The following is a 24,389-nucleotide window of genomic DNA, read 5'->3' on the forward strand; positions in this document are numbered from 1 at the left end:
CATGCTGAAGCAAGGATGTCACAGTTACACATAATTACCATTTCTACAGGAGTCCGTTTCCTGTGGTGACAGTAGCATATTTAAAAGATAGCATTTTCAGTCTTTGATGTCACTTTTCTCATACAAAACTGTTTTTTCACCAAGAGCCCTATTCAGTAGTCCAGCCTTATCCAGTAAAGCACTTAAGGATATGTCTAGATCCCATTTAACTTAGGCACATGATTAGGATTTTTTTTTTTCTGAAAACGGATTGAACTCAAGTATGTGTTTCAAATGCTTTGTCATATGGGAACCTAAAATAGAAGCCTAACTCCTAACTGCAATACTAATACTCCTGACTACCTAGGAATTTTAGTCACAACAAATTTTATCGTGTTTTACAGGTTTATTTTTCCAAATAATATTTTAGTATCATCATGTCTTATCACATAGCATATGCTGTAAGCTTATTAGAAGCCAACAAAAAGTTTGAAAAAATATTAAGCTTAATCATATTTGAATCTTTAATACTCTACCAGTGCTCCTCATAGCTTAAAGACCATAAGCTTTAAATACCACAGAAGCTTTTTTTTTTTCCCACGTTTGAAATAAGAATGCTTAGAAAGGTATCTGCTTATAGAACAGGTTGTAAAATGGAAATTTTACAGGAGGAAAACCCTTCCTATGTCTCCTGAATTTCTGTCTCCATTTTTAGCTTTTTCTTATTCATACTGGAACAAAAAACGTGTTTTCCTAGATAAATATTACAGAACAAAGAATACAGTGTGACTTCCTTTGTTATACTACCAAATATCTTCCCATCAACCTGGCTATAAATAGTGCCCTGATTATATAGCAACTGAAACTGTCACCTGTTCCCCTTGTACAAAGTACCTCCATGCTACTCAAACCCTGAAGAAACCCTTTTTTGCAAGGCTACCATTGAAGATATCCTTTAAAGAAATACTGTCTAATACTTCAGTGTTGCTTGTTGGCTTTTTTTTATTAACATCCTCAATACAAAAGTCTGTGGCAATTTTAATATTTTTACTCTAAGGGGAACCCACTGGGAAGGTTGTGTCATCGTCTTTCTAACAGAAAACTGGGTGCAGTTTCCCTGGGGGCCCTTCAGTGATTTCCATGCGTAGGGGAGATCATAGTGGCTGTTGAAGTACATGTAATGCACTGGCTCTTCTTCATAAGCTCATTACATTTTCTCTCTTAGGATAATTTCTTACAGCTACAGCACAGAAATGAAAATTTAGAAATGTTTTTTTCCATTTCTCACTGGGCCTCAGACTTCCTGTGTGGGTCTTGAACAAATTGTTTTACTTACTCTACCTCTGCTTTTCACATCTGAGAAGTAGAGATAAAAGCAAAAGGAGCACTTCAAGGCTTAATTCATTAAAATTGGCAAAGAACTTTCAGGTCAATGAATGGAGGCTGCAACAGATTAACATATTAAAAGTTTTAATAATTTATTTGTGATCTACTTCAAGTGATGCAATGCACCTCTAGAAGCAACAGGAAAATTTAACACTGTGTCACTGGTACATATGTCCAGTTTTGCAGACCAGTAACTGTAAATGAAAGATATTGATGTGTTTCTTCTATTTGGGCTGTGTCACAGGGTACTAACACACAGCTCAGGAATAACCTTCTTTCAACAGAAAGTTAAAATAAAGCTAGATATAATATAAATACACACTTCATGTTTATAAACACATACACAGTACACATACAGAAAATATGTACATTAAGATGCTATTCCAAAGGAAGAAAAACATATTTCCTTTATTGTGTTATAAGGCCATAATTTCTCAAGCTCAGTGATAAATACTGTAGAAATGGTAAAAAATGCCTGTAATTAACAAATATGTGATTTTATGTAAGATCCTTTGTTTAATATATGTCTTTATATTAATAGACTGTGATTAAAAGAAAATGAAACAGTTAGCAGAAGAAGAGAAGACATACTTTTACTTTTAAAATAATAAAATCTTCTTTATTCCAACAGCATTTTTCCTCTGGATTTTTTCCTTTTAAAAATAAAAATTCCATTTTCCTGTCTGAATTCAAAATGATTGACTGGAGCACAATATTAAGTAATAAATAAAACAGTCCCAGTGGCTGAAAGACTCTTGAATAAAGAGAAAATTATTTTTGGATTTTCCTTCTGATCAGATATGAAATATTCTGAAACGCCACCTCTATAATTTGATAAAAAGCTTGATATCCCCAAATGAAAATAGGATTCAGCACTTTCATTTTTCTGTCTCTAAAGGAACCTCTAGGTAAACTGATTTTAAAAAAATGAAAATCTCAAGCATAAAGGTGGGAGTAATGAAGCAAGTTTAAATATGCGCTGACCTTTGAAATGAACTGCATTCCATGTTGTTTGGCCAAGAAGCTGGCTGTGCTGCTGTCTCCATCAATTTCCACAGCATAAAAGATGTGGGTTTTGGAGCTGCCCTGCTCTCTGGTGGATGTTGATAGGCATCGCCGCAAATACACCAGCGCTGATAGTAACAGCCATATGTTCATTGCTCTGAAATATTAAAAAGAAATCCACAAGGCATAAAAGTGCAAGCATCTTCTTTTGTTGTTGTTGTTCACAGTAAGGATTTACCCAGAGGTGGTTGTATTTTCTTTTCCTCTTCCTTGGATAAAACAAAAAAGTCCTAGATTTTTTTATTTTTTTTTAATTTAGTTCCAATATTAAACTAAAAAGATAAAAGCAAAGCAAAACATTATTTTGGGAATCTAAGAGGCTTACATTGTTTGACAGTATCTAAAAGAAAAGTTATATTGTACCATATAATTTTATTTGTACAAATTCAAAAATTAAAAAATAAACTACTTTGCAGCTTTACTTACATTATAATTTTCTTTTTCCATTCCTGATTTATTATACAAGTTTGACTAGTTTTATCCAGTGGTTTGCCAATCTCAAGCTGTTCCTTAGACCTGAAGGTCAAATGGCATTCTCTGAAAAATTTTTGTGTTTGATATCAAAATGGAAGATGACCACTCGAATGCACAGCAATTTTAATAACAATTACTACTCTAAATATATGAATATCTGGTCTAAGTTCTTTTGTAATATATTCTATGAAATATCACTTTAAAATGGAGTTTTATGATCATAAATTGCCTAGAAAAATGAATTATAAAAAAGATGACAAAGTCAAGATTATGCATATGAGAAATACTACAGGTATCTTAGCTAGGCAATACTAATATCTGGTTGAAAGTTTATTCTGTTCATGCTAACTCTCAGGCACTAGATCCTGGCTTTAAAAATATGGCAGCAGCAGATAACAAAATCATCCTGAGTAATAAGATGGTGTTGCATCTGTGATGAAACAAGAAGGATATCTTTTAAGTGGATGTGATACTAGGCAAAAAAAGTGGTAGAGATCCAATTTACTCCTCCACCCACATTCCCTTTTGTTTAGTCATCTGCTAAGACCTGTACAACATCAGAATTCAAACATTAACTTTGAAATGTACAGGACAACATAGTTTTGCATGTTATGGGTGGCCATGTTAATTTATATTCTTGTAGTGTTTGCAGCATTTATAATTCTAATAGTCTTTCAAAACAGCAGTTAGATATAAATTAAATTTGAATATATATACTTATGTCTTTCCTCAGCCATATCTTTCAGTTGCTTCTTGAAAGCCCAAGAAATAGGACAAAGCAGCCTGACTGAATTCCACTCCACACCCAATAGTAGATCTTTTTAACATTACGTGCAAATTAAGGTGCAACAGGATAAAAACAATTAATCTCATATTTTGCATTCCTCAATAACACAAACTTATAATCTTTATTAAACACTTCCATACTTAAAACAATATATTTAAGGTATCTCCACAGTTAGATCTAAAAATTAGATTTTGAATGAGATCCTACCAGCTAGATACTTCTGAAAAGGTCTAGTAGAGACTATCACATGGAACCCCTACTAATTACATTAAAGTCTTTCTGGATGCTGATTACTATCTAAAGCACAGACAAAGCCTTACAAGGCATTTTTATAGGCAGACATAAGCAATCTGTATTTCTTAAGTCCCTCCTCAAATCTTAATTATGCAGTATGGGCACTAGCAATTTTCCACATGGTGTTTTTTGGAACTAAGGATTGAGATGATGGGAACTGCAATTTATTTTAGTTGTCTAGCTAAGCAATCAGATTATAGCTCTATGAAATGAACTCCAGTAATCAGTGGAAAGGAAGCCATGAAGATTACTAAAGATTAAATTCAGTTCCCACCTGTAAAAAGATGAAAATTTCATCAAAATTTCATCAAGTGTTGTCCAGGACAATGCATGAGGTTAAAGGGTATTTGGCTTGGTATTTCTCCTGATAATGCCAGTCTACTTTGTATGGGCTATTTACTTAATGGTAATTGAATCCGAACAAAACAAAACAAAAAAGACATTACTGTTCAACCTAGTCTAGGCATGATTCAGACTGTATCTCAACTGAAGTCTTTTCCTACCAATACTAATGCAGTCTAAAGCCATTTTGATCTCCGTAGCCAGGTAAGGGCAATGTAGTTGGCCTGTATTTAAGGTAAGTCAAAGGCTGAGGAGGATATAGAGGAATTGGGGCTGCAGAGACAATTAAGAAAAGAAGCCAACAATTTAATGATGTATATCCACCCTGCATAATTCATGCAGTATAAAACATTTCCAGAACAAAAGATCAAAATCAGTCTACCTAGAACAACCTAGATTAGCAGAGCATTCTCTTAGAGAAAGGAAAATACAGGTTCATTCCCCTGCAGAGAGATGTAATGGTAGAACCCCCATATCCCAGGAAGGGACTGACAACACTGAGGTATTGGTAAAAGTGTTTTGGAGATATTTCTCTCCTCTGATACTATATTCCTTAACATTCTCTTTGCTGTTTTTCAAGTCAACTAGCTAGTACTAAATTAGAGATCTGCAGAATTTACTCATTTTTTCAAGACAAAAATTTCCATAAAAATACTAATTCAGTAGATTCTTGCTTTCCAAAAAAGTATTCATCTATCCCAGAAAGGAGAGTTGGTAAACCCATTCAACTTCAAAGGAAAACTCAGCAATTCAGGGAATATTTCAGGTACAAGTAATAATCTGACAACTTCAAATATTTCAGGTACAAGTAATAATCTGACAACTTCAAATTACACTGAAGCAAACTGTAACAAGTGTAGTTTCACCTACACAAATTATTTGCTCACAAAAAGAAAGTGGGTGGGGGAAAAATATTATTTTAACTTTAAAAGAATTCTGTCTACTTCCTTCACAGAAACTTTTGGGACTTGATCACAGGATCACTGCATATTCTGAGTAGGATGGGACCTCCAAAGATCATCAAGTCCAACTCTTAAATGAATGGCCCATATGGGGATTGAACCCACAACCTTGGCACTATTAGCATCATGCACTGACCAACTGAACTAATGTCAGCATGATATGAAAATTTACCCAAACCAAACTGGCCACAGGACAATAAGGTTTTGAAAACTGTAATCACAACAAGGGCAGGAGAGACCTGTAAAAGATGAAAACTGAACTTGTGAACAATCCCACCTGCACAAAGTAATCACCACCCCAAGATTTCTCCTACATGTCCCCTAAAAATGCACTTTTTTTGCTATATTCCAATCCATATGTTGGGAGAACAAAGAGATTGTCTTCCCTATACTCTCTAAAGCCAGTACTAACAGAGGGTAAATTGCAGAAGGATCTGTGTGTCAGTAGAATGAAAGAAAGACCAGAAAGAAAATAAGTAAAATTCCTGATTTATGTTAGAGGCCTTTGATTGACTGATTAGGATGACTAGGACTGACAGCTAAGCACCAGAGCAGTGGGACTATTGCTTGAAAGTAAAAGAGGGTACAGAAGAATTACCATGCCATGAACTGAGAGACTGAAATAAAGAAATTATTTGCATAGGTGGACTGAGTGGGACCTCAGCTGATAAAAAGTCAGTTGGTTCAAGCAACTCGAAGCACAACTGGTTAAACAGAACAAAAAAAGAAGTGTCAGGAATGATAGTGACTCCATTAGATTACTTGGGAAGGGACAGATCAAAAAGGGAAAAACTGAACAAATGCAGGAAATGTGCAATCAAGATTATTGAGGTAAAAAAAAAAAAGGGGGGAAAGAAGGAAGGAAGAAAAAGAACAAACTATAAGTAAAACTCAACCAGGCTGTAAAGAACCAAACTATAGACTCCATAACCTTCAGACTAGCTGTTCTCTACAGCCTGGAACCAGATCCTTAGTTGGAATCTCACCATTCCACTGAAAGTGGAAAACACAAAGGAACCAAATGTCTTAATTCCACCTACTGGGCCACAGTTAAAGCTTTGTTCTTGGAAGATTGTAAATTTGTTTCTTCAAAGAGCAACATTGTCTTCTTTAGACATAACCTATGCCAACCCTATTCCATGAGGAAATTAGCAAGCTGCCACAGGATAGCATTTCCACTCAAATCACCCTGTTAAGAAAACTCCCACCATGAATTAATCATACACAGAAAACATTACATTAATAAAATTTTCTTGAATCCAACATTTAAAAAATGCCAAATTGAGACTATTTGTCTAAACTGTAAATAGAGGGTAAGACGTATTTTTAAAGGCTAGGAAGAAGGATGGTAAAAGTCCTGGAAGTAGTCAGGATTCATTCAGGATTTATAATAATAAACTCATCCATGGCTGATTGTATACAACACATTTTCTTCAGCATCTGCCTTTATTCAAGTTTCACAGTAAATATGATATATTCTAAAGTGGGCTCTTGAGGGCTAGTAAATAGTGACATCCATTATTAATGTTGTACAGGGTGAGAGATCCTGTACAGGTCAGTGCTTCAACCTGCCTTAATCCTCTGTTTCTACAAGAATGGATTTTTAAGAAAATGCTTTATTTTCACCAGCAAAGATTAAACTTCACTTATATACACTGGAAAACAATTTAATTTCACTAACCTATCAAGAAAAAAGATTCATATTTTTAATAAATTCTACTGGAGGGAGGGCAAGGATGGATTTAAGTTTTTTCTTTTGATGTTACAAATACTGTAGTATAGTGCAACTGAAATTTCACAAAATGAATGAAAACCTTATAATTTTTAAACTGCATATATGCAAGAACAGAATAGGTTAATTTTTAATAGCATGATATATTTAAGAGCAAATAATATCAGTTAAACAGAAAATATAATTTAAACACACAATTTGTTCTGTTAACAGAATCTAATTATAAAAAATAAAAAATAATTTAAAAATCCAACTCTACTGTTACTTTGGGTGTAGGTTAGGAATATGAGACACTATCATATAATAAAAATGACACACAGTTTCTGTATTAAACAAAAGGGTAGATAGAGGACTGATACTGGATTTGTAACAAGTCTTTACTTAGTAGACCAACTAGGACCAATGCTATGGAAGTAGTGTTTCTATCACTAAGTACTTGTCACAACAAAAAGCATTTTAAAACAGTGCTGAATCTTTTCTACAGGGTCAGTAGCAGATGAGTATCATGTTCAAAAATTACTAGTCTTGAAAGTGGCCTGGGTTTGTTACAACAGAGATTTAAGTATATATTTTCAATATGACATAAAATCTACAACAAATTTGGAGCTTCCTGATGTTATTACAAAATACATGCTTGTGTCTCCAAATTGTAATTTTGCTAGGTAGGCCCATACACACAAAAAAAAGATGGTACTGGCATTTAGTAACATAAAGAAAAATAACCAGACAAATACATAAATTTCTTGAAGTGATTGAAGCTAAATATAGTTCAATAATATTTAATAGTAAAAACCAGTGAATACCAAGAGATGCATTTGCAAAAATGTTGGGAAAAAACAAAACCTAAAAAGAGAAAAAAGAAAAAAAAAAAAAAAAAAAAAAAAAGAGAAGAAACAGTAAGAAGGTGTTAATTAAAAGATTTGGGGTTCTTCTCCTATCATCTTCCAATGAGAAAAAAATTCAACCCTTTAATTGTAATAAGACATTCTTTAATTCTAATAAGATATTGAATTGTAATAAGAATTATTTTTCAAGATTCTATAGATCTTGAAAAAACACTGCAAAATAGCTGAACCACTTGTACTACTTTCTGAATTATGAACAGTTTTCTTACAGGCTTTGTATCTTGTGCTGACCAAGCCCAGTTTTGCTCCAGTTTATGAAACATGACAAGACACAGATAAAGTTGATCTATGCTGCAGGCTATTTGTGTTGTCTACTCAGATGGTATGTCATAATGCCATGAGCCCAAATACTATACCTTCTTTGTTTTCTTTCATTTGTTTTACTGAAGTTTTATAAAACCAGAGAAAGGCGCAAGATTCGAATTTATGACATTGTTTTGCCCATCTAAGAATAAGCACAAAACCATGAGGGTGTATTCAGAAGAATCTCCTGTGATGTCTGAGACCTGCAGAGACAGCATATGCTATTAATTTTTGGGGTTTTTTCACTGAGGAATCTCTGATGTGAAGAGTATGTAATAATGCACAGCATTTTATTGCATTTTTTCTGAGTGATTTTTTTTTTTGTTTCAAAATTTATTGGTACTGGCAACCACTATGTAAAGGATTGTCTTAAAAAATTTCAGCATTTCAGCATTTTCCAGCTTTATCAAGCACTATTGACTGTATTAGAAACTGAATAGAGTTCTGTTACTGATGATACAGCTTAAAGTTTACCACCTTTTTTGGAGGATGTCACTGAGCACCAAGAAATTAGGAAGTTGTGTAGAGTGTTTTATCTTGGAAACAGGTACATTGGTGATTGAGTGATTGAGTGCATTTTGCTCCTTTAGTTGCCTCCATTTTTGTTGGAAAATAAGAAACAGGAAAAACACACATCACTCCTCAGCCAGACCAGCCTCAAAATGTTTTATAAACCACATGTACAATAACACAAGAATAATAAATAGAAAATACTAAAAATACAAAAATATAGCTACCTAGGACTTTGGACAGGTGAAACTGTTTATTAAAAGACTGAAATACTATACAATTCCCAAAAACAAATGGGAGAAATTAGTTATATGTAATCATCACATTAATGTATGTTAAGTGGTACTACTCTAGCTTGTGTTATAACAGTACAAATACATGCAGTTTATATAATAAGTGTTGCTATCTTCTAGTAGAGTAAATTTAATGTTTGAGGCAAAAATGACAAGCTTTCAGGTATTCAAACCTTTCCTCCAGCCTGAAGTAGAAATACCAATATTTCAAATTAAATAAAAGTTAAGAAAAAGTGCTTTGGTTTTAATTTATTCAAACGAATTGAATTAACTAAAAGATAAGATCGCTCATAAATATGAGGCAGAGAAATATTACAAAGGGAAAGACTATACATTTGTTTGCTCCTATGGGACAGAGAGATGGAGAGGAAAAGAGACACAAGTAATTTATTGTCTGTGCAGCATGGAAAGGTTATCCTAGGGTGGCAAAAAATATAATGTGCCATAAAACCAATGTCTCTGTTGAGTCCATGGTTTTTAGTGCCCAGCAGAGTTATGAATTTTAGTTCCAGAATTATCTTTTGAAGGTATTTTGTATGTTTCCCTTGAGCAGCAGGGCTGAGAGGTCGAAGATGAAGTGGCTGCTCTGGATTAAAGCAAATGTGACACAGCTATGCAAGCTGGAATTCAAAATCCTATAAGGTTTGTATAGCTATCTTACTTCAAGGTTCTATTTAATTGTCAAGAGTGGGCACTCCCAGAAACAAAAGTGATGCAAAGCCCCAGCTTAAGTAATTTTCAACAGTTAAAATAGTGTGAAATAGCCTTAAGTAAGTCTTAAATGATAGCAGAAAACCGTTTAACTATGATGGTGATACAACCAGTATAGAAAATGGAAAGCTTATACCCAATATTGAGAAACTGTCCTCTGCTCTGACAAAATAGAGAGAAAACTCAGAAAAAGTCTTGAGACTTAAGTATTTTCTCCAGCATAACCTAAATAACCTCCTCAGTTTGTTCTAAAGGACTTTCAGAATAAATATTAACCTCAGGGTCAAGAAAAATGAGGAATGGCTCAAAACTCTGTTTAGAAGAACATTTTCCCGGTGTACACAGAGCCATAACCATTTCAAACATTTTGAAACAGTAGGTTGAAGGCTCCAAGATTTCTTTACTGAAGCATCACAAGCAGTGTTTGTACTCAGGAAGCATTCCAAGCTGAAGTTCTTCAAGGGATCTTTTAGGGGTTTTTAGAGAGTAAATTTCAGCTGCCAAACTGTATGTCAGACAAGCTACATCGTAGAGATTTAACCACTCACTGGGTGGTTATGCCACACTTAAAATTGCCCAAATTATGCTATCACTCAATGGATGATATAATAGATAAATTAAGTGTTCTAAATTACATAGGCTGTCACACTTCTGTGTGCTTCTTTGCTAGTCAGTAATAAGATTGGAAAAATTCCTATGGAAAGGATACAGATATTTGAGGATACCAAAGAGGGGAAACAGATCCTCCATGACTATGCTACTTCAAGAAATGAGAAGAAACAAAATTGAAAAAGGTGACACCAGACAAATTAATATTACACATTTAATAGATAGAAAATACATTTGAAGGTTTTTAAGTAAATATGAAAAATAAATCAGAATAAACAGGAGGCATAGTGGAACTGTACAAAGACATTATATTAACAGTGGGAAAACACTTAAGTGACTGAGTCAAATGCCTCAAAAGTTTCTAGTGGGCTAGAATGAAACTTCCCAAGACAGTTAACCATCCTATCCAAAAAATATATTTTCATGAAGCCCAGCAGTCTTTTTACCCAGATGAACAACTTAAGCACTTTGAAAGAAACCTTTTTGCTGCTAGACCAACAAACCTCTATCTGGCCCTCCAAACAGGGTGAGCCAACCCAAGCCTCTTACAAGGTACTGTTCTTAATGTCAACTATGCTTAAATGTCAACCTATATGTAAAATATGTTTCCCTTTCTGCAAAGGCAACAGATTTTTGATCTCCTTTATAGTAAGATTCAATCAGCCTGGCACCACCTATTAACTAGTTAAGAGCTGCAAATTACTAGGTTGTTTTTTTATCCCCTTAAAGTGATTCAGAAATACCTCTTTCATGTTAATACTTATGGTATTATGGTACATTGAGCAACAAAAAAATTCTACATTTGAATCTCTTGGGCATTCATTGTCACTGCCAAGACACTTGCTGGCATGAAATTGTATCACAAGATAGTCCACCTACAAGTTTTCTGCCCTTCTGTGAAAAACAACAGATACTTAAAGCAACAGCAAAACAGAAATTCAGGATGACTCATACAATACATTCTCCCAGCGTCACCAAACAAAAAATGTGAAGCAATTCTTAACACACTTATTTCTCTTATTTTATTAAATCTTTAAGAATCAGTCATTCCACACAATTTTGTGTTTATGCCCCATCCACGGAAACACTGAAGGCCAGGTTGGTCATGGCTACGAGCAACCTAATCCAATTGAAGATATGTTCATGTGCTCAGCAGATATGTTGGGCAAGATGACCTTCAAAAGTCCTTTCCAATCTAAAATAACCTATGATTTTGTAGCTCACAGAAAACAGAGCCTGTGTGATACTGTAAAAACTGTGTTAAACTTCCTAATCTGTCAAGAGGCCTTTGTAGCATGCAAAAAGAATGAACTGTCATTATGAAAACTTTTGAACATATGTAAATCAGAAAGCATTTGTTCTTAGTTAAAAAAGGAAAGAAAAATAATAAAATGTGATAAAATTAAAAATCAAAATGTGAATAACAAAACATGATGTAAACTCATTCTTCTTTCTACACAGAATGGATGGGAAAAATGTTTTGTTAAAAAAAAAAAATTCTTTTTTTTTAAATTATTGACTAAGAGAATTAGTAGCTCAGAGTGTTAGGCGGTCTGATGGTTTGCCAAGCCTTTCTCTTCATAATGGATTTACCATTATTATGAAAACAAGGGTTTAAGATTACCAATGATGAAAATTATCAGATATGCAAATATTTAGCATCTATTCAATTTATTGGAACAATGTAATCTTTATTATCATTGCTAAGAAAATTTCAACCAAATGAATATTCCTTTCTCATAACAATAAAGAAAAAGGAAAAACAACTTATATTTTCTTCAATGGATTCATTACTACTGATCATTCCCCTGAGAAATATTCCATACAATCACAAAGGATACCAAAATCTGAATCTTGCCTAAGAGTCAAGAAGAGTTGGAAGGGCTTCAGAATCAGCTTTAGTTCAACAGTGATTTCTTACAGCCAATTAAACAGTGGAATTGATGGACTCTGAGAATGCCATATGCTGCCCTCTGCTGAAAAGATGATCATTATGTCTTGAGGTCTTACGGCTGGAAGGTCTGACAGACGGGAAAAATAAGCAGAGGATCCTCTGATTTCAGGGATGTGGATAATTCCTTTAGGGAGAAAGGAAGATTAAATGCTCACCTGGGCAAAGAAAAATTTCACAGAGCATATGGTGTATATATATATATATATAAATTATCCTGACAAGAACATGAAGTCAGCAAATTGGTTATTAGAAATATAAGTATTGAGAATTACATTGATTATATTCATAAAAGTCTTTAAAATGGCTACCTGTCAAGCTATTTAGATCTAACATGTGACATACTTTAAAGACATTATAATGTAATGAGGAGAGTCTTTCTGGGTGGTTTTTTTTTTTTACCCTGTTCCCTCTGTGGTTTCTGATTGGTGCATATATATTTCAAAGTTACTGTGAGAAATTTAGCAATCTCTGTTAGATTAATTTAATTTCTGTTAGATAAAAAAAATCTCTGTTGGATTAATAATAAAATATTTATGCTCTGAAACATTTTTAATTTTCACAGACTGTAACATGTTAAAATGGGTGGGAGGGAAAAGAGCAACAACAAAAAAGGAGATTGGGGCATTTATCTAATGCTTACAGTATCATTTGCTACATCACCAAAAATATTTAAATTAAAGAGGATTCTACTACATGACAAACAGGGGAAAATTGTTGATGGATCACCAGCAGCCATGTTTGGAATACTGTTGTGTTTAATCATCTGTAGTGATACAGTTTTGGTCAGATAAAATATTTATATATATATGTATATATGCTCCAGCACCTGGAACATCTCTTCCTCCTCCTCCTCTTCCTCCTCGATGTTGCCTCTGCTGTTTCTCTCACTGTTGTCACTGTTTTTCTTCCTCTTCCTCTCTCTGTTTGGTATTTTTTACCCTTTCTTATATATGTTAGTATAGCTGGGGAGTTGCCAAATACAAGTTTTGTTGGTTTTGCACAACCTGGTTCTTGGTAGTGGGGGAACCACAGTGGTGGCTTCTGTGAGAAGCTGCTGGAAGCTTCCACCAGGTTCAGCAGAGGCAATCCCTGATATCTCTGAGGATGGACATGGTGCTGTCCAAGCCTGGGCCAACTGGAGATGGTGGTTATGCCTCTGTGATAACACATTTTAGAAGAAATCCAAACAAAGTTTGAGGCCCAGTTTAAATTCCAGCCTGAATAGGAATGAGAATTTGTGAGAGGAGAACAACATACAGGCACCAAGGTCCACGGAGAAGGAGGGGATGGAGGTGTTTCAGACACCAGAGCTGAGATTCCTCTGCAGGCCATGGGATGACCATTGTGAAGCAGCTGTGCCCTGCAGCCCATGGGGATCCATGAGGGATGCAGAGATCCACCTGCAGCCCATCGGGGAGGTGCTCACATTGGAGTGGGTAGATGCTTGGAGGAGGCTGTGATCCAGTGGGGGACCCATGGAGAGAGAGGGAGAGGCCCTGCTTTCAGGCTGGAGCAGCCTGTCCTGGAAAGACTGCACCCAGTGGAAGAGTGACCCATGCTGCAGCAGATGGAGGGCTACTGCTGCTCATGGGATGGACTTAGGTTGCGGCAATTTTGGGAGGGTTGTTGCTTGTGAGATTGGAGCCACTCTGGAGAAATTCACAGAGAACTGTCTCCTGTGGGAGGGAACCCATAGTGCAGCAGGGGAAGAACTCCTCTCCCAGGACAGCAAGAGAAGCCACAGGTGATAAACAGACCAAAACCCCCCCACCCCCCGTCTTCCTGCACAATCAGTGGGAAGGAGGGAGGAGTTGGGGGGAAAAGGTGTTTTCAAGGGCTTATTTTATTTTTCATTATCCTCCTCTGGTTTTGTTAGTAATAAATTTACTTAATATCTCTAAGCTGAGCCTGTTTTGCCCTTAGAGTGTTTTCTCCTGGTCTTTATCCCAACTCATGGACCCTTCATTAAATTTTCTCTCCTCAGCCCAGCTGTAGCAGGGGAGGATGAGTGAGCAACTTTCATGGGTGCCTGGATTTTAGCCTCTGTCAAACCATGACACTTGTCTGTATAGCTGAGCTTCAGACAGTTCTGGGTTCACTGGGGAGCTGTGTAGGAATACTTTGTCAGTTTTCACTGTAAAAAATTGTAGTATCTTCCTGGGATCTTTATTGCAATCCATGCTGCTCAACAAATTCATAAATTATGTGAAAGCTGGAAGTTTATAGAGTTTATTCACTTCTGATGGTAAGGTAATGATTGTTTCAAATATCACAATATTATCTGACTATTTGTCTGGCAATTAAGAAGCAGACAAAAATTTGATATAGACAAATATAAATTCACAGACCAAATGAAAAATAATTCTGGCTTTACATACACAGTGATAGATTCTGAAGTATATATTCTTAAATAGCAAGACCTTTAGAGTTAGAGCACTCTTGGGAAATATGAGGAATATGCTTAATAGTAGTTTTAAAAAAAGCAAAGAGAAAAATTTTTATGATTACTATTATTTCCACAGAATACATAAATGGCACAGCTGAATCTAAATAAAACATATAAAGTCTGGTGGTCCTTCTTACCACAAAAATGATGAAATATAATTGGATAAGGTACAGAAAAGGATAAAGAATGGATCAAAGTTGACAGAACTTCTGTACAAAGAATTACCAGAATTATTTAGCCTAGAAAAGAGATTGTGACATACCAAAGAACATACATTAGATTGTGCCATTAAGATTGTGAAAGAAAAACATTTTTTATTGTCCCTCCCCATAGAAGCAGTAGGAAAAAATAAAGGAAAATAGCTAACAGAAGATTCAAAACAAACAGAAGAAGATAATCCTTCAAAAACATCCACGGAACCAGAGATGCTAAATTTCACACAAACATTATCAAAATATTCATGGGGGATGACCAAGGTCTATAAAAATTAAAAATCTCTAAGAAAAATATAATTCCCTAATTCAGGACATCTCTACGCTCTGATTCCCAGACCAAGATCTGTAAAACTTAGATCAAACAGGTACATCTGAAATAGAGAACTTTGACTCAGTGGCTCAAACACAGATATTTCAGACACCTAGGGTATCTGAGACCTGGGGCTAGCAGACATGAGTCTAGAGGAAATCTGAGTCCTTCTGGTGTGACAGCTGGAGGTGTATGTGGTAAGGCATTTCAAATTGCACTAGACACTTCTATTTTGATTATTAAATCCTACCTTATATGTTGAACTAAGTATCTTAAGCTTATGAAGTCTCAAATGTCAGTTAAACATTTCCATTTACAAGAGTTTGGTAGCCAATAAACACACCTTCTATGTCAAAGCATGCTGTTGGTGCCCGAGTCAGAGAATCTCAGATAATTAATGTTTATTGTCTAAGTCCTGCTTATCAGCAAACAATAGCAGCTGATTTTTTATAACAATTACATCTAAACTACATACATTTGCACTGTGTAACACTCTACTTATTTTTTAAAGTCCTCAGCATTTAATACTGTCACTAAAGGACACAAAATGATTCATACGACCACTCTCAGTGTCAGAACAAAAACCTGTGACTTTATTCTCTGACTCCAGTATTTATAGATTCTCAACAATGACCAGGGATTGGATAATTAAGTTACCACCTTCCCAAGCACACTAGTCATGCAAAATGTCCATCAAAAGACATTTCTTAGAAGGAATGTGATAAACAAGTTATGTTTACTGGACTTTCATGGGAAAGTAACTGAAACTATGAAAACATTATCAGAAGGCTTAATTTTCAGGGCAACATAATACTTTTCCAAATTTTATGTGAAGAAGAGAGAAGTAGTTATTTATCACAGATGAACATTTCAACTTCAGCTACTACAGTTACCTTGATAAATTAATACAATGCTATTGGGATTACATATCATACATTCAAAATAGACTTATATCCACCAACCCAGAAGCAATTCTGCCTCCCTGTACCTTTGACTAACAACACTACGGTACTTCATGAACATTCACTATTCTTTCCCAGGAAACTCCAGGTTCAATTCATGCTCAGGAGGAATCTGCTCTGATAGAAAACCATGGTTGTAAGTAGAATTTTTATTTCATTTGCTGCAGCACCTGGAAATTGTGTAATAAACAACTGCACAATTGAAAAGAAGGTATCATGATCAAAACAAGTGATAGCTTCCCTGGAAAACTTGGATTGTATTCCCCTGCTGCATGCCTTAATAACATTGATAAGGCACTTAAACTGAGACTTTCTGAGGCATCATTAATTGTGCCCACACATATCCTGCTCCAACTTATTCCTTAAATATCTTTTGCAAAAATGCTGATAACATAGCTGTAAATGTAATCCAGAGGAGTTCTGCTTTCAACAGAAGTTAATATACAGCATATAATGTTAAGTAGTCTGAAAAATTATGGTGTAAGGTTTATTTTTTTCAATTTGTATGTCCTGGATTATTTTATATGGATAAAAACATTTTCTTTCCTCCCTCATTTCTCTAGAATATTATAGAAATAAAATAATTAAGATTATGAAGACTCAGACATTGAGCAGCATGAAAACGCAGTAATTCAGACCAGTGCAAAAATGAGCAACATGGAAGGCAGAAGGTTACATGTCAAATGACAGCCCAACAAAATTGAAATACAGTTGGAACTGAGACTTGTATTTAATATCTACATATTTAATCTCAATTGCACAGATTGCAGTCAGAGGATAAGCACTGGAATTCACTTAACTGTCAAGGAGCAAAGAGTTCAAGAGTGTCTGGTCATGGAAAAGTAGTGGATGGACATGAAAAGGAGTCTGGAAACAGCATTCTGACAAAGAGGCAAAGAATGAGGAGAAGCCTAAGAGTAGCTGGGCAAAAACTGGAAAAAAAAGCCACAAGGAGAAATGAGATTAACACTCGTTGTATTGTAATACCTGTATTATATCAGAAAGCCTCTGCCACATGGAGAGTAGGGAGGAAAATTTGCTAAGATGTTAGCAAAAGGTGAGACTGGACATGGCTATGAATAAGACTAAAAACTGGGAGAAGTATTTGGAGCAAGAACTAAAGTGGCTACATAGGAAATGTGGAAGTGTATATGCAAAGCAGAAAGGAAATTTGACTAAGACAGTGGATACACAGGCAAATGAAACTCGTACTTCCCATCTCTGAGTTTTCAGCTTCTCAGCCTAAACCTACCTTCCAAAAAAGTCTTTTTCACAATTACTTTCAACTTTATCCTTCAGTTTCCATTCAGTTTCTCTCTCAATCTTTTAAGACTCAGCAGACGTGTTGTTTTTAACCTCAAGCCGATCCAAGCACCAGCAGCCAGGCTAAGGCTCACAGTGGCCCAGCTGAAAAGAATTGCATTGCAAATCACAGAGCTGATGCCTCATTGCTATTCTGGCTCAGAACTGCTCTAAGAAAGAAGTTTATTATGAGTCAGAACTAGTTCAGTAGGAATGGCCCAGGTGCTAACTGATGAGACAACCACATGTCTGGGGTGTATGCACAAGCTCTTATTAGATGTAGGAGATGCAAAGGGGAGAAATATATTCATCTGCCAGCTCTTACAAACTATGAAAGAAAAGAGCATGCTTAGTGATTATGATAGAGTATTAGAAATTAAGTTCCAGAAAGTCCCTGCTAAGTATACATGCACTGAGCACACAAACCTCAGTTTTTCAAAAGATAATAAATCTTGAAGGAAGGAAATGGGGAGGGAAGAGCCAAGTGTGGGAGCTTTGGGTAGAATCTTTTGCAACTAGTAAACCAAGTCATACTCCTGATGTAGCAGCTAGTCCCATGTCAAAGCACAAGAGTCACGAAGTATTTGAACTAAAAATAGTTTAAAATTTAGTTTAAAATAAAAATAGTTTTAAAAAAAAATATTTTTTCCTCTTCATTTTAGTTTCTTTTTATTAAGTGACTGTGCCATTTTTGCTCTAATGACTTTTACAAACTATCTGAGGAAGACATCAGCATGAAAATTTTTGCATCAAATTTTTAAACTAAGGCAAGTTTTAAATTAATGAAAATAGGCCTGTAATACTACTGATCCTATATCCATCCCTGTTACACTCTTCCTGGGGAAATACCGTTCCTTTGCAAAGGCCAAACTATTTGTAATTATCATATGATTCTATCTTTTAGAAGGAAAATATTTTAGAAATATTTTACCATGATACATAATAACTTTATCCTTAATGCCATCCATTTTTAACTTCACTTCAATGCCTGTCTGTAATACTAGCATAAACTACAATGACGATCCCAGAGATGGCTTATTTGTACCACAAAGTAAGTTTAAAAGTAATTAAATCATGTTCTAAAAATTCTTTAATGTCTACCTTCTGGAAAATGCTTAAACATTCACTAGTCACCAAAAGAAAGAACACAAATGTGAGATTATTTTTTTCAAGAAATAAGGAATTCTTTTTTAAATGGTAATTACCAAAACTGGAAAAAACTTGCTTCATCATTTTCTTGGCGGTCAAGAGTTTCCATTGAGAAGTCAAAGTGATTCTTTGTTCTAGTTAAGAAATTAAAGAAGATACTCAGAAGTACACTGATGAATTCTGCTTTACATGAAATACTTACACATTCATGCTAGCAGACATTAAAAAAAACACTTTCTCTCTATGTAGTAAAAAGTACTGTCATGGAGAGTAGGAAAAGCAAATTTGTCTTTCCTGACGTAAAGGAAGATAGTGCACTAAGATCTCCCACATCTGAGCTGAGTATTCTAGCATGTGAACCCCCACACAAAATGGGTAGGGCAACACAAATATCATTTACATTATCAGTCCAGTCCTTCCCTTTCTTTTTAATTTTTTCTACTTTTTCTAAAGGCTGTTGTTTGGGTAAGTCCATCCCAAACTGTGATTTGCTTTAAGTAAAGCAAAAAGCAGAGACACAGACTGCATTTAAGTAAATGAAAAATGCAGTAGGTCTCTGATTTTTTAAAAGAAAGCTTCTCCCAGAATTAGTAGCCTAAAAAAGGCTTAGCATCAAGGAAGAATGCAACAATGTATGATTTAGTGTCACTAGAGGTGACAACAGAGCTGTAAACTACAAACACCTAAAAGCTTACAATACAAGCTGTCAAGCAAAGAACTCCCTGCAGGTTTAGACCATCTGGATAGCTCCAAACTTTTCTTAATCTCAGTCAAAAAAGAAAATGAACTTGGATGTATAAACAGTGGAATCTCAAAAAGGAATGGAGACATTACTTAGTATCAGCTACTTTGCATCTGATTTCTGCATTCACAAATCAAAAACAGCGTCAGTAAGTAGCTAAGTATTCACAATATAACCATCAAAGTATTCAAAAACATGACCTAAAGTGAGAGAACCAAGAAATTTCACCTTCTTAGTATAATGGATAGCTATATTACAGTCTATAAATATATACACAGGAAGACAAAATTCATTTCAATCTCACAGACTGAAGTATAACAAGACCCAGGGGCTACAAACTGAAGACAGACAAACTTAGAATTAACATCTTAATTACCAATGATGAGTACCTCATTGAAAATTGTGACAGACACTCCCATCCTTGAAGTTTGCTTTTTAAAAAGAAAGGTAGAGAGGTTTTTATCTTTAGAGAGACATGACCTAGTTCAAATGGGAAGAAACTAAGACAGCCATGAGGTCTCTGTTGTACAGTATGCCAGGCTAGATGATCACAGTACTCCCTTCTGGCTTTTTAATCCATGAAACTGTGTACATTTCCATTTCAATGAAACTGCATCTTTCAATGAGCATTTTTTAAAGGAACAGCTTTCCAGTGAGCTCTAGTTATGCCTTGAAGGCATAGCACTCTTTTGGTGGAGGCTTGTGAAAAACTTCTGGATAGCACAATATGGTGTTACTCTGAATGGAGGAAGCATTCAGTCCTTTCTGAGGCAGAGCTGGGACCAAGTACAGAATACAGTAGAATCTGCTTTGTTTAACATATTAATTTGAAAATTAACTCTTTGCAACACCACAATGAATCAGTTTAAGTCCTCAGTTCCACCATCATTTCATGAATTCGACAATTGCTTGGCATAACCTAATTTTTTGATTGTGTTTACCAGATACTTTCTCTTAAATCAGCATAGAATGGGGAGGTGACGGGGGGGGTTCTAATGTAAAACTGTTACACTGGAATACATTTGGATCGGGACTTCTGATTTCATTTCTTCAAAAAGGAATTCTGTTTTCTTGTATCAAAATTCATGGAAACCATGAACCAGAAAAAGACAAATGGATAACACTGGGCAATTCAGAGTATTTTTTATTGCATCAAGATAAATCACTAGGGCAGAAACAGCCTTCAGAGACCCTCTGGTTATGGCAATCTAACCAGTTCACTATTTTCCATCTGAGTTAAACCATCACTTTACAATATTAGATAATAAAAGATTTCTTTATTTAAATCCACCTCACTATAGGATTTTGGAGTTTTGAAGTCACTTATTTTGACAGTTAGCAATAAATTTAATCTGTTTTCAGTACGAGACACAGAATGTTACTTATTCATATCTATTTCATTTTCGTACAGCACTTTCCATTTCATTAATATGTTCTTGTAATTTTTATTATCTCATTTCAGATGTGTAAGGAATCAGCCAAAAAAAGTAAAGAAAAGATGACTATAATTCTGACTGCTGACAGACAGAAGTAAAACTATAGACCTTTACAAAAAATTAATTTTTTATGCAGGTAATACAATGAAGTGCAGAAACCTTCAAGTTCAATGACATAATAGCAGCTTAAATGCAGTTACCCAATAAACATAGTGCATAAAGACTTAAAATGCAAGCATGTCTTAAAGGTAGAAAGGATAATCAGAATAGTTTACTACCTTCTGAAAATATCTCATTATTTTGTGAGTCAATCTCTGACTGCAATTTGTATGTGTGCATGCACTATAATCACATTTCACCTTGAGAAAATCTTGCATCTGTTACATGCTTTCAGCAGAGACTACTTGCACTAGTAAGTCTGAAAATCTGATCTGACTTTATACTTCCTGTGATGCCAACAATGCCTCATGCATTTTTCTTCTTTTAGATTAGTGTTTCTGAATAACTTCTTATGCCAGCTATTAGTTGTTATCTTTTTCTTATTACAATATTTTTCATCATCATGTCTGTAGAGGTCACTGTGATAGAAAGGGTAAATCATATAGAAAATATCTGTAGTCATAAATAAAGAGTTTGAAAATAACACTACTTCTTTTTCACTGTTTCATTCACAATGTTACCTCTCACAGTCTGACCTCAACTGTGCAACAATACCCGATGAGAGAGCGTAAGAATAGCAACCACATGTTTGTCCATAATTGCTGTTTGTCAGCCATTTCTTCAGCATTAACAATGTTCCAGACAACTCAAGGTCAACTATATCTTATGCTAAGGAAAAGCAGCCGTCCTATCAAAAGAAGCGGGCAAGCCAACTAAATCCATTGCCAGCTTCCAGATGAGTGCTTGATTCTGGCTCAGTTTTGTACCCACAACTAAGGAAAGCAAAGCCATTGAGTAAATTCTGCCAATGTAAAATGGCAATCAAAGCAACTGAAAATATTGCCAATACCTTTTTTCTCTTTATACTCAACTCTGTTTTTTGCACAATGTTTTAATTCAGAAAGTTAATCTAGTGCCCTGAGACGACCTTCTTTATAGATCTAACCTTGAAAGAGTTCTAGAAGACATTAATGTAAAGACAGTTCTCTAACAATTTCTAGTGTATATTAAAAAGTATAAAATTACGTATCACCAATTGTCCACCTTCAGTGTTACTAAATTTACCATTGAAACTGATAAGATACATTAACCTAAAAATAAATAAAATAATATGGTGTTACAGATTTGATTAAGACCTGTACTAGGCACACAAGGGTTGAAAAATTTAACCATGTATTGTCTTAGTAGAATTGCATGCAAAAGAAACAGAAATAGGATTAAAACAAGAGAGAGAGAGCTTTGCAAGGAAAGTAACCAATTACAAAAATATAGTATCTTCAGGATGTAAATAGGAACTACTGTTTGCCATGTGGACCAAGTGCTAGATAAAACTGTATGAAAGGAAGTGTTCTATAGTTTGATTTCTCTTATACTAAAATCAATGAGATTTTATTAATTTTCCATAATTAGACATTTCTAACAAAAAAAAAATAGTTCTCAATTTTTTACAGGAAAATGAAAATAAACCCATGAAAAAGCTATCAGCTCAGGTTAGAAAGCATAAAAGAATATTGCTTTATTCAAAGATGCAAATACCACTCTAGAAAAAACTTTAGATTATTTTTCATTAGAAAATTACTTTAAAATTTAATACTGGACTATTCATCCTTTCTGTGGAGTACTAAAGGACAAGATTAATGTATTCTAATCTTTTGATGGAAGATTTAAAAGAAAGATTTAGAAGGGTCTAATGCCATGAAGCATTTGGCAAGAGTATCAGTTGACCTTATGCACCAATTGTTTCATGTCTTTTGGCACTGAAACTGTTTTTTCTTCAGCTCCACAATATGACCCTGTTTCACTGCCAAAGCAGACCTTGACATTAAGAAAAGAAATTCTGGTGGCAGCAGATTTTAGGGCATCAAAAACGGCAGATTCAACATCATCAGTCTCATGAGAACATTGCAGTGTGCTGATGGAATTTTACCCAAAAAAATTGTTCAACATCAACCCACAGTTGCTCGTAAAAATTGTGTCATCTACTTTTCTGTTGCAATGCCATTCAGATAGATAAATTCTAAAACTTGCAAAAACATGTCTGGGTTTTTTCCTATGCAAGGCACTATTGGTAATAAAGGTGCATGTCTCAACAGGCAGACATCAACTAATGAAGCTTGACACCATGCTAAACACACTTTTATAAGTAACCTATGAAGTTTTACATAGATTAAGTGGTAAGTGCCACAAGCTCTGATCAGTCCAAGTTCCAGGTTTAGATTTATGATGTGCATTAACCAAATTTATTTGGACTTCATACAACAGGGTTTAAGTCTTGTCATTATAATAATTCAGAGTATGATTAAATGCCAGATTAACTCTTAGCTCAGTCTCTTCCATGTATTAAACAAAAAAAAAAAGACAATCTGATGACAGAAAATCTAGGTGTAAAGGTGTCATTATAATTAAATCATGTAGCACAATAGATGCGTAACATGTGAAATATGTTAATTGAATCTACCTGTTGCTTTATTTGTAAAGTGACAGTCTACCTACACATCCCAATGTTTAGAGCTATTTAACTGACCATGTAATCACTGAAGGTCTCAGTGTTATGTGTAAGTGAATACAAAACTTACAGAAGAGGAAGGATCAAAAATTGATCCTTCACAAACTGAAGAGAAAAAAGATTTAGAGACAATATAAATATAAAATTTATATAAATATAAAATTTAATGATTTGAAATTTTATATATCTACACAGTATTCAGGGAAATATAAGCCTTTAACTCTACATATTTTGACTGTATCTCCTCTTCCTGACATGCTTCTGTTTGGGTCTCAAGCTCAACACTTAATTTTAATGTGTGTAGCTCTAATGAAATCACAATGAGGTGTTTGGTATATGGATATCTTTAGTATGTAAGTTTTCTAAAGGAATCATCATTCCACATCTTTATATAAACACCTCCTAGAGTAGTGGTTTAGTGTGGGACATTCTGGCACTTATAAGCTTAATTCAATAGTTTAACAAACTAAATGACAAGAGTAGTTTGTTTACATTATATAATACTGTTAATCAGGTATAAAAAATAATATCTTCTATAAAGGACAATTATTACCTTTTTAAAACCCTTTCTAAAGCAGAAAAAAGATTATCCAAGACGTTTGTTAGATTTCTATTGAAATTACATTAGAAAATTCTTTCCAAAACACTTAATGTAATGCAGCTATTCTAAATAGGAGGTACTTGCTCAGCAGGGTGCTAATACTGCTAAGGGAATACAGATTTCTCTACATTAACTTTTTCAGCAATCTTTAGAAGCACATAATACAACTACCTGGCAGCATATATACCCTATTCAATATTTTGAATGGGATGAACAGAAAAGTTATACAACTCCAAAAGTGTGATAAAGTCATGT

This window comes from Parus major, chromosome 3 (genome assembly GCF_001522545.3).
Source record: "Parus major isolate Abel chromosome 3, Parus_major1.1, whole genome shotgun sequence".
NCBI lineage: Eukaryota > Metazoa > Chordata > Aves > Passeriformes > Paridae > Parus > Parus major.